This window comes from Myotis brandtii, unplaced genomic scaffold (assembly GCF_000412655.1).
Source record: "Myotis brandtii unplaced genomic scaffold, ASM41265v1 scaffold440, whole genome shotgun sequence".
NCBI classification, from domain to species: Eukaryota; Metazoa; Chordata; class Mammalia; order Chiroptera; family Vespertilionidae; genus Myotis; species Myotis brandtii.
Window position 1 is genome coordinate 3,273,442 of NW_005366834.1, and position 11,187 is coordinate 3,284,628.

Below are 11,187 nucleotides of genomic sequence, written 5' to 3' on the forward strand. Positions count from 1 at the left end.
TCATTCACCTCCTAAAATAATTTCACAGCAAAAAGCGGCCAGCAAAAAAATGAAAAAATACAAAGTTTTCAGAATGACAGATGCTCAGCTAAAGGAGGGTGATGACTGGGTCAGATGAGTCCATTTCTGGAGACGCCCACTGTTTGCTGTCACAGGTGGAGGTCAATATTACAGTTTTTTGGACCAGACGCTGATGTCAGGGATTCCCTGAACATGTGATTGGCTGGAGCTGCTGGTTGGGAGGCAGACCACTTATTCCCTCAGTGCATCGTTGGTTGCTTATTTGCCAGGTACTGCCTATGCTCCTCTAGTGCCTGAGATAACCGATGCATGGTGAGGTTTAGGCAGAGGCGATTATCCAAAAAGGTTAGGTGTAACCAGCCAGGCTCCTCGCATATACAAGACTTGTCAGGGGATAGTATCAGGTCGTTGTTCAAGAAGGGGTGATAAAGGAGCAGCTCTTCTTCAAATATGGATAGGTTCAGGTACTTTTTAAGTTGATTCAGACATAGAGGCTCGAGGTATGATCGAGAAAAGGGAACTTTAATGCTTTCATTGTTATACCTGTGAGCTGCCTGTAGCCCAGGAGTGATTAGTGGGCAGTACACGTTGTCAATTCATTCTGTGTCCTGGAGAATCCAACACAGGTTGATGGTAGGAATGCTGTGGGGGAAGCCAAAAGAGCTCACGTCAGAGGCCACCTCCTTGTTGTGGGTATACAGAGTGCTTAATGGATGCCAGAGATCTCCAAACCCTTACCGGTGCCCCAGATCACACAGGTCCTGCTGGGGTCAGGCAGATGTTTCCTGCTCAGAACACTGTGGAATGTGATGATGGTCTCATCAAACACAGTTCCCATGTAAATCTCATCTGTAATCACATGTAGGTTGTACCTCTTGGCAAATTCTAGGTATTCCTTCAATGAGTCCCAGGAGTAGATGTCTCCCAGAGGATTATGGTTCATGAACACAAGGCTTTTGGCCTTTCTTCCCTTGAGTCTAACCTGAAGCAGGGCTTTCTCCAACTTGTCCACAGTCAGCTGGAAGGGATGAGTGTTCACCTCAGTGATTTTACTGTCCAGATGGACATGAATCGGCTCAATTTTCACATACAGGTGGGAGTAAAGGTGAAACCAGCATAGAACTGGATGGGGGTCAGAAAGGCCTCACCTGGATCACACAGGACCATGGGTGAAGAATACAGAGCAGCAGCCACTTAGAGCAACCACATTTCTGAATCAAGCTGGCCAGGTGCCGTGCAGTAGTAGGCCAGGAATTCCAGCCACTTCTTCCTACAGGAATGTTTGTCCTCTCCAGTCAGAATGTTGCAGAAGGGCATCATCAATGTTGTTCATGTCACTCTGACTCAACCTTTTATTTTTATTGACTTCAGAGAAGAAGGGAGAGGGAAGGAGAGAGATAAACATCAATGATGAGAGGGAATCATTGATCGGCTGCCTCCTGCATGCCTCACACTGGAGATTGAGCCCCCAACCCCAGCATGTGCCCTGACTGAGAATCGACCTTCTGGTTCATAGGTGGAGGCTCAACCACTGTGCCATGCTGGTTGGGCAGCCTTTTAGTCATCAAATCAATGCAGGGCTTGTTTTCACTGAAACCAAGGTCAATGAAGCCCAAGGTCTTCTTGTCTCCACAGTATTTGTCTCCCTTGGTAGTTCGTGTAGTGTAGCTGGAGTAGTATAAGGCAGAGATGTCAATCCCATGGTTGCACATGTCATGACCAATGAATGCAGCTTCCAAATCACTCAGTTGGTGACTTACTTAGTCAGGCTGTCTGGATGATTGGGCCTGCTGCCCACCTCCTACATCACCCCTAGAGTCCAGAGAAAGGGTGGGGGGAAGAGCATTTGGAGCTCCAGGCTACTTGTGGCCCCAGAGTGTAAGAGATTGAACACTGTGGTGAGGATGGCTTCCTGCTCCCTGGTGGCCTGACTGTGCCTCTGCTTCTCCAGCACCAGGTCCTGCTGCAGGTGCCTGGTCTCCAGCTGCATGATGTAGTCCTCTGTGGTCTGCTGCAAGCGCCAGATCAGCTCCATCAAATGGGTGTGGGGGCTCAGGTTTCTAAGGCCCTGGCCCCTCATCTGGCCACAGGGCTTGTGGAGGGTGACTCATCCTCTGGGTCTTTGTTGTGGTCTCAACAGGCTGGCTGGAACCTCTTGTTTGTGTAAATTTGTTGTATTGCAACACAGCTACACCTATGTTGCACATATATGCCGCCAGGTGTCGGGTTAGGTAAGCAACATATGTGGATGAGGAATGATGCCTTCTCTTAAATAGGTAATTTTCTAGTTGAAGTTTACAGTGGATATGAAATAACCATATGTATACAGCTCAAATTTAACTCCTCTATTTGGATGTTTTTTTGAATGAGTGAAAGCATAAATGAAAAAAAAAATTGTGAAGATTTAATTGTTCTTAGGCTCATCAAGACCTGGCATATCAACTTCTGCAATGAAATATCTATTGCAATTCCAGACATATCTCCTTGAGATCATCTGCCAAAATGTCTTTGTGTCTTTATTGAACTTGGATGTGACCTATGGATAGATGCTTAGGATGCATTAGATATGACTTTCCTGTTTTCTGAGATCTTAAGTAAAATACTATATTGAGTCCTACATTCTATAGTGATCAATCTATGTAGATAAATTTCCTACATCAGAGAGACCCAACACTATATAAAATATAGCTTTATGAAGAAAATATAATTGTGTGTATAAAGTAGATTAATGTGGTTTGTGATAGTTTTAATGCTATTTTTGTATGGACTTGTTAAAAATTTAATATCATCTTTTGACTAATTTTTGGAATTTCATTTAAAACTAGGGTAATTGTAGCTGTCTGTGCAAACTATGGTGGAGAGAATTATTTAGTATTTGGAATAATTACTGAATAGCTGAAAACTGTGCCAAAATGTTACAATGAGAAGTAACTTCAATGTAGCTATGGGTCAGTAACTGAGGGCAGGCTGATGGAAAAGTACATTTTGCACTAAATTTCAAAAACATTTGGAGAGCATAGAGGACAGCCAGTCCTTATTTTATTTTTTTCTTAATTTTTGCTTCAGCAATGTGTTCCTGAAATAAACTTCAAATATTAAGATGAAATAAATAAATCATTTTGTCCTTATAAAGAGTAGGTTAATGTAAATGCACATTGTAATTTGCCCCATTTGCATTGGTAAATTGTTTATTTCAGCTGATTCCTGCATGGTTTCAGCTACTTTCAGAGACTTGAGTTCACAAATATTTAATGAGCTTATACTCTACACCTGGAACCCTTTTAGGCACATTCTTCTCAGCATTTTACCCAATGCTGGAAATTTAAAAGCAAGTACTTTATAGTTCATACTTCAAGGAGCTAAGAGTCCCATTGTGGCAAGGACTGAGCTGTCAGAAGCCAGGAAGTAGTGAGAGTTGAACTGAAAAGGCCCGGTGGGCAGTGTGTAAATAGCTCTGAATGCCAGACTCATGAATTCGGGCTGTATTTGTCATGTTATCAGATTTGTATTTTAGATAATTAATATCTATTGTTTAGCCTGTCAAGCATTTTTTTTTTGGCATCAGGACTTCTGTATTCTGATGTGTGTTTTTTTTAAATAATAGATAATAACACATTCCTCATTATAAGATGGTCATGAGTCTCAGAGATGGCCAATTCAAGCACAACTTCCTCACTCTTTCTAAGAAGACATCTAACAAATCAAGTAAAGCTAATAGTTATTGATTATAATTCAGTGATAGGCTTTTTATATTAACCACAGTACCAAATTGATAGAAATTAGATGAGATTACCAAGAGAACAAACAGACCTTGAGATGTAAGCCAACAAAGACATAAGCAAAACTGTAGCCCAGAGAGGTATCAACAACTGATACTGTCAGCTGTATGCTTGATTCTAGCCATGCTTCAGCCTTCTGAATTTTAGGCCATTTGGCCCAATATATTTTTGTTTGTTTGTTTAAACCAATTGGAGTTAGATTTTTGCTATTTCAACAAAAATTATTGCAACTAATTAAAATAATCCTATGAAGAGAAATAATTAAAATGGAATAGTGTAATTAAAAAAAATACCACTTAGTATGAGAGGACCTGAACTAGGAGAATAAAGAAAATAAGAGCATTTGGATATAACACTAGAATGATATAATGATTCATATATATGGAATCTAAAGAACAAAATAAATAAGCAAACATAATTGAAACAGACTCACAGACACGGAGAGAAGACTAGTGGTGGTTGCCAGAGGGGAGAGGGTTTGGAGGACTAGGTGAAAGGGATGAAGGGATTAAGAAGTACAAGTTAGTAGTTACAAAATAATCATGGGGATGTAAAGTACAGAATAGGAAATGTAGTCATTAATATTGCTATAACTATGTATGGTGCCAGGTGTGTACGGGAAATACCAGGGGAACCATTTTGCACAGTATATAATTGTCTGTCCTCTATGCTGTATACCTGATACTAAGACAAAATAATATTGAAGGCAAAAACTATAAAATAAATAAAATAAATCTACCACAAAAAATAATACAGATTAAACAAAGTGAGGGTCAGTAAAAAAATTGCTGGATCTTGCAGGTAAAACATTATCAACCCATTTTCAAGAATTATAAAATGCTGAGATTACAATGGATTTTAGAAAGAATAGAGGTTAAGAGAATGAAGCCAGTAAAGACATTCATCTTTGTAAACTAAATTTTGGCATGAAAAGGAAAGCGGCGTATATAGGGTGATGCCTAAAGAAAAGAATGTTAGAAAAAGTCGTGTTAACAAATTTGTTATGAATTTATAGAAGTAGAAGGGGAAGGAAGAGAAGGAGGAGAGATCGTAAAAACTTAAAGCCACAGGAGAGAAGTAAACTAAATTGTATATGATTCTGGAGGAGGCAGAAGATTGTAGCCTTGGAAAGGATAGGGAGTAGTTTCACCTGAGCCTGAAAGAAAGACAAAGTGTAAGTGAAAAGTGAGGAAAGAAGAGAGCAGGGTTGTTTTTACTTTAGTGAAGAAGAAGCTATGGTGATTTGCTGGAAATAAGGCCAATGGGATTGGAGGGTTGGTGGTCAAAGAAACAATAGTGGAGAATAGAAAGAGGCCTGGATAAGTTGATCAGAAATACATGTATATATACTAGAGGCCCAGTGCACGCATTCATGCATGGGTGCGGTCTGGCCAGCCTGCCTGGATGTGGGCCAATCCAGCAGGTCCGGCTGGGGGGAGGGGCCATGGGTGGTTGGCCGCCCAGCCCCACCCCCTGGTCGAACTCCTGATGGAGGGGACAATTTGCATGTTAGCCTTTTATTATATTATATATATATGTTGTTGTTGTTAATCCTCACCTGAGGACATTTTCCCATTGATTATTTTTAGAGAGGAGAGACAGAGAGAAACATCAATGTGAGAGGGACACATTGATTGGTTGCCTCCTGCATGTGCCCCTACCAGGGCTAGGGATCAAGCCCCAACCTATATATGTCCTTGACTGGAATCAAACCCAGGACCCTTCAATCTGCAGGCTGACGCTCTATCTACCCACTGAGCCAAACAGACTAGGGCTGAAATATATATTTTTAAAATCCATAGAAAACTAGAAACCTGTTTGTAATGGAGTCTTTCTGTGAATATTTGCCTTAATGATGCTGAGCTACCTGGAGCTGGATCTGAGAAATGAAATGATTGAGAATATCCAAGGTTTATTTTGAACACATGGTTGTGGTAGAAAGTTAGAATAGCCAATGAATTAGAGCTGAATACCTTGTGAAATGGAATTTCACGGGGGCGATACACTGGGAGAACAGGTTCATTAAAGACAGGGTCAGCTATAAGGACAATGAGAGTAATTATCATCTCAAGGAGATTTTCCCCCTTTTTCTTTTTTATTGTATCCATATGATACGATAGATGTTATCTGAATTTATTGTGGTAATCATTTCACAATGTATGTAAATCAAACTATTATGCTGAATGCCTTAAACTTATACCGTGTTACATGTTGATTATTTCTCAATAAAACTGAAAAAAATCACAGGGAAATAAAAAGGCTGTAACACAATATCTAGTTTTTTAAAACTATATATCCTGGGTGATGACAAGTTTTCTATACACATTATGTGAAAACTCATGTGGAATAGGGCTGAAATTTACTGTCATGATAGGGGATTGTGTTCTGGAAATTAAGGTATGGAATGAGTTAAAAACGTGGATATTATGAGGTATTTTGAAAGCTGAAAAATAAAAGTTGAAGAAAATGATATGAAATCAGGGGCTTTTCACAGATTGCCTGCATTCAATAGAACGTGTATCAAAAAGAACTTTATTATATATTCAGAATAATAAATAAAATTACAGTCCTGTGATGTAGTCTCAAGTTTAAATGAAGAGTGTGCCATTTTTTAATATTGTCTAGGACATAACTTCTGTAACTTTCATTCCCATAGATCCTTGTTTCATTGATAAAGCTAAGCAAGTTATTTTTACAGCTAAGTTTGTTTTAGTTCAATATTACTCTTTCTCAGTCTACCATGCTTAAATATTGTATTTTATATATTGCAGTAGAGCATCTGAAAAAGAAGTAATAGTATTTTACCTTTCAAGGAAAGCAGTTGGTTTGATATTGCTTTGTGATATACACTTTCATAAATGACCTCCATGCATAGCATTTGGGAGAGACTGCATGTAGTAGAGGGGGTGGTTTAGAGATTATAAACAAAGCTGCATTAACGCTAGACTGGAGTCACTTAGAGAGAAAAGGAAAGCATTAGATCAAGTTTAAATGGGCAGCATTAATGAGAGTTATGGGCACACATCTCAAGACAAATACACCCCAAAGAATTTATAGAACACCTCTCATAATTGGAAAAAGACAGATTTTACAATTATCCTCAGGAAAGGCCACCAACAGAATACAGTACATAGCTTAGTGTCAAGAGAAATGTATGAGACAACAGGGAGACTTCATTGAAATTGAAAGAAAGAAAAGAGGAGAAAACATGGACTGTGCAATAGAACAGAACTGCAAATAGGTCCTTTTTTAAGATAACACACTGCAAACATGTAGATGCTGGACTGAAATTAAAATGGTGTTTAATTGCTACCGAAAAACCAGTGGTAAGTAGCCGAGTAATATTCTACTGTATATATGTACCACATTTCTTTATCCAATTGCCTATTGATGGGCCTTTAGTTTGCATCTTGGCTAGTGTATTGTTTCTAAAATAAAAATCACAATAATTTAAGCGTTCTTGTCACATAAGTAAACCTATTAGAAATGTGGAAGCTTTACTATTTTGAATGAATTTTAAATATTAATCTTTACCTTTGTTTATTTAGAATTTGTTAAAAAATCACTAAATTTTCTATCTAATGTAGTGTTTAGCAATTGTAACTGTGTAATCAGTTTTATTTTGAATATGTGTATATTTTGTGGAAGAAAATTATAAATCTCTAAAAGATATAAAGTTTAGATGTCTTCTTAAAATCACAGGATATGCACCCTTGTATAATTCCTACCTACTTAGACATATTATATGTATGACGATTTTAAAGACATAGGAGTTACAAGCTAAGGATGTACCTCAAAAATATTAATAACAGAGTTACCATATGACCCAGCAATCCCTTTTCTGGGTATCTACCTCAAAATTCTGAAAACATTTATTTGCAAAGATATACTCATCCCTATGTTCATTAAAGCATAGTTCATGGCAGCCAAGACTTGGAAACAGCTGAACTGTCCTTCCAGAGATGATTGGATAAAGAAGATGTTGCACTTATGTACAATGGAATACTATTCAGCCCTAAGAAAATAGGGCTGACACACACCGACCACCAGGGGGCAGACGCTCAATGCCCTCTGGTGGTCAGTGCGCTCCCACAGGGGGAGCTCTGCTTAGCCACAAGCCAGGCTGACGGCTGCCAGTACAGCGGTGGTGGTGGGAGCCTCTCCTGCCTCCTCAGCAGTGCTAAGGATGTCCAACTGCAGCTTAGGCCTGCTCCCCGCTGGCAAGTGGACATCCCCCAAGGGCTCCTGGGCTGCCAGAGAGATATCTGATTGCCAGCTTAGGCCCATCCCTTGGGAAGCGGGTCTAAGCCAGCTAAGCCAGCAGGTGGTCATCCCCCGAGGGGTCCTAGACTGTAAGAGGGGACAGGCCGTGCTGAGGGACAACCCCCCCCCCCCACCGAGCAAAAAAATTTTTGTGCACCGGGCCTCTAGTCTATATATATATAAAAGGCTAATATGCAAAGTGTCCCCTTGGGAGTTTGACCGGGAGACTGGGAGTTCAATCGCTTGCTATGATGGGCGCTGACCACTAGGGAACGGTGTGGAATGAAGGAAAGCTGGGCCCTGATCGCTGGCCAGGCCTAGGGACCCTACCCATGCACGAATTTTGTGCATGGGCCTCTCGTATACTATAAAAAATGAAGACTTGTTTTATGACTGCTTACACACAGTCTAAATTGTCCAACATAAAGCATAATGCTGGCTCAATTACTAACTTGGACTAATGTCCTAAGAACCAGACACCACCACCCCCAGTTTCATTAAAGAAAAAATATTAGTAGTCTATACCAGGATTTTAGAAAAAGTGACACAGACTTAAAATGTGTAATTTTAATATCCCTTCTGCCACATGAGTGATTTTAAGTTACCCATGTATGGAAAACAACCTTAAGGGGAAGCATTGATACTTATGGCTGTGGCTATTGAAAGTTTTCCTTTTAATATTGCAGAATTTTTTGCATAATTGATCTTTATTAGATGTAGATAAAAGAAGCAGATAGGAAAATCTCCATTTAAAGAGAAATCTGTGAAGAGAATGAAAAATAAATGGAATGAGAAAATTTCAGAGACGTTTCGTTTTCCTAATGCCAGGCCAAACAATGCATGCTACCATTTACTTGTTGGGTTCTTATAAGTGCTAATGCACTTAAATGAGCTTGGAGTTGTATCCCTTGTGATACTGAGCATACTAAAGAGTTTACACAGGTGAATTCGGGACTTCATAGTGAAGCTGTAATTTAGGTGAGTTCTTTTCAGGTAGTGAGGCAATCAGGTTTTCTCAACAGTAAAAGAAATTTTAGGTCTTGTCACTAATTATTATAAATCAGCTACATTCTTTCATAAGCATTGTAAAGATGGTTCTGGAAGAAAAAAAAACAAAACAACTTGAAATAATACCAGTGATTCAATATGCTTTTTATTAGCTAGATATAGTTTTAACTATCTAATTTGCCTAAATTATTTCTTTGTGTCCTTTTACAGTGAAGATATAATCTTACCCTCGCCATTCCATTAACTGCCTATAATCTTTGGAATTGTTTACACTTTATCTAGTTTCCTTCTGGGCTGCCTCGCCAGCCCAGCCTACACATTCGGGACTGCTTCAGGCTTATTACTATGATGTAGGAAGTTATTAAAATATGTTAATTTACTTGACTGAGATAACTGTAAATTAAGCCCTTATAACTTTCTGCCTTCCAGGCTGTTCACACTATGTAATACTTGAAACAGGATATTATTCTACAATCAAATAGTTTTTCAGAAAAAAAAATAAAAATATATAATATGGCTTTCTCTTATAACGGTGACCATTTCCTTGCTGTCAGTGTTATAATTTAAGTAAAATCAATGGTTGCTGACGTGTAGTGAATGCTTGTTCTAGGTCAGGCAATCTCCCACACACTTTGCATGTTGTATGATTATCTGTGTCTTACAGAGAAGGGCTGAGTGGGTGAATAACTTTTACATCATAGAGTTAATCAGAGGCACAACCTGGAGTCCTCCCCAGATTTCCTGCCTCCATGGTCAATGATCTTAGTTAGCTCCCATAACATATGGCTGTTTAAATGTTGATAGGAAGAAAGAAGAACAGTCCTTCCACAATTAAAAAAATTCAGTACCATTTTGTAAATATGACTTACAGATAGAAGCTTTGATTTACTCCTTTGGGAAATGAGGAGTGAATGGAGCAGTTTTTCAGAAGTTAGGAAACTTGATTAGTTTTTAGTGTCAGAGAACAAACTGCTCTGCTGAAGAGAAAAAGGCTGGAAACTATCTTTACCTTGGCACACGTGATCCTATATTTCTATTCCTCCAATTCCCACATTGCCCCCTCCTCTCTCAGTCTCAGTACTCCCCTCATATTTATATTCCCCAAGGCATCAGGATCCTGCTCAAACTTGGAGCCTCTCCGCAGGATGTTCCCCTCGCTCCCTCTGTAGCTCACCCCAATTTCCTTGGCTGTATGTCTTAAAAGGAATTTCCTCTGATATTGCTTTAACTGCCAAGGTTAGGTTAGCGATCCCAATTAATGCACAAAATTCTATTGAACCGAACAGTGCAGCCATTGAATTTTAACTTGCTTATTTCTCTGCTCCTAGAAGGGCACTAGGTATCTCTTAATTATTTACCCAACCCCAGCATGAAGGCTGCCTTCTCTTCCTCCTACTCTTCCAGGGACTTAGCCTCCCTGGACAGGATGGGGTTTGGTGAGTGTACTGCTTGGCCCTCTGAGCTCTGGGGAAGGAGCCAGTGCTGAAGCCCAGAGCCAGCTGGTGGGAGTTTAAATGGGTGGCTGAGCATGGCTGTCTCACAACCAGAAATTCCCCTGCTCCAGCACTGAAGCAGGGCCCACGACACCTCTGCTGCGACAGGCATTGCAATTGGAGTTTAAGTTTCTAAATCATGGGTAAGGGAGTGGTCCCCGGAACAGTAAGTGAAATGAGGGTTTTGGAAGATGCCGAGAAGTGATTGCCAAAATGTGAAGATGTCATTTGCAAAGCCACACAGATGCACACTAGCTGAACATCAGTTCTGTTATATCCCCAGTTCAGAGTGCACGGGAGGCAATCCACTCACATTTATGGAAGAATGGGAAAGAAGAGAAGGAGGGAGGGAGACAGGGACGGATGGCAGGAAATATTTTAACAAATTTCAGGAAATAAATAAAAAGTGCCTGTGTCACATGCTGAAACACAAGGGCCACACCACAAACAGGGCCAGGGCTCTCAAATTCTGCATCGGTTTCCTTTTTACTCTCTGCCCTGGTAGAGCTGGCCAGTAATTGAATATCTATTCATATATAGCTATGCATGTGTGTGTTTTCAGAATTTCATAACAGGAACCAATCTTTTTAATTTGTTTATTATTTTTAATTGATTTCAGAGAG

General features: G+C 39.8%; 1 pseudogene; it reads right to left on the reverse strand.

Moving 5' to 3' along the window:
- Nucleotides 1-260: 260 nt before the first annotated feature.
- LOC102262196 overlaps nucleotides 261-11,187 on the reverse strand; it is a 20,810-nt pseudogene continuing 9,883 nt past the window's right edge.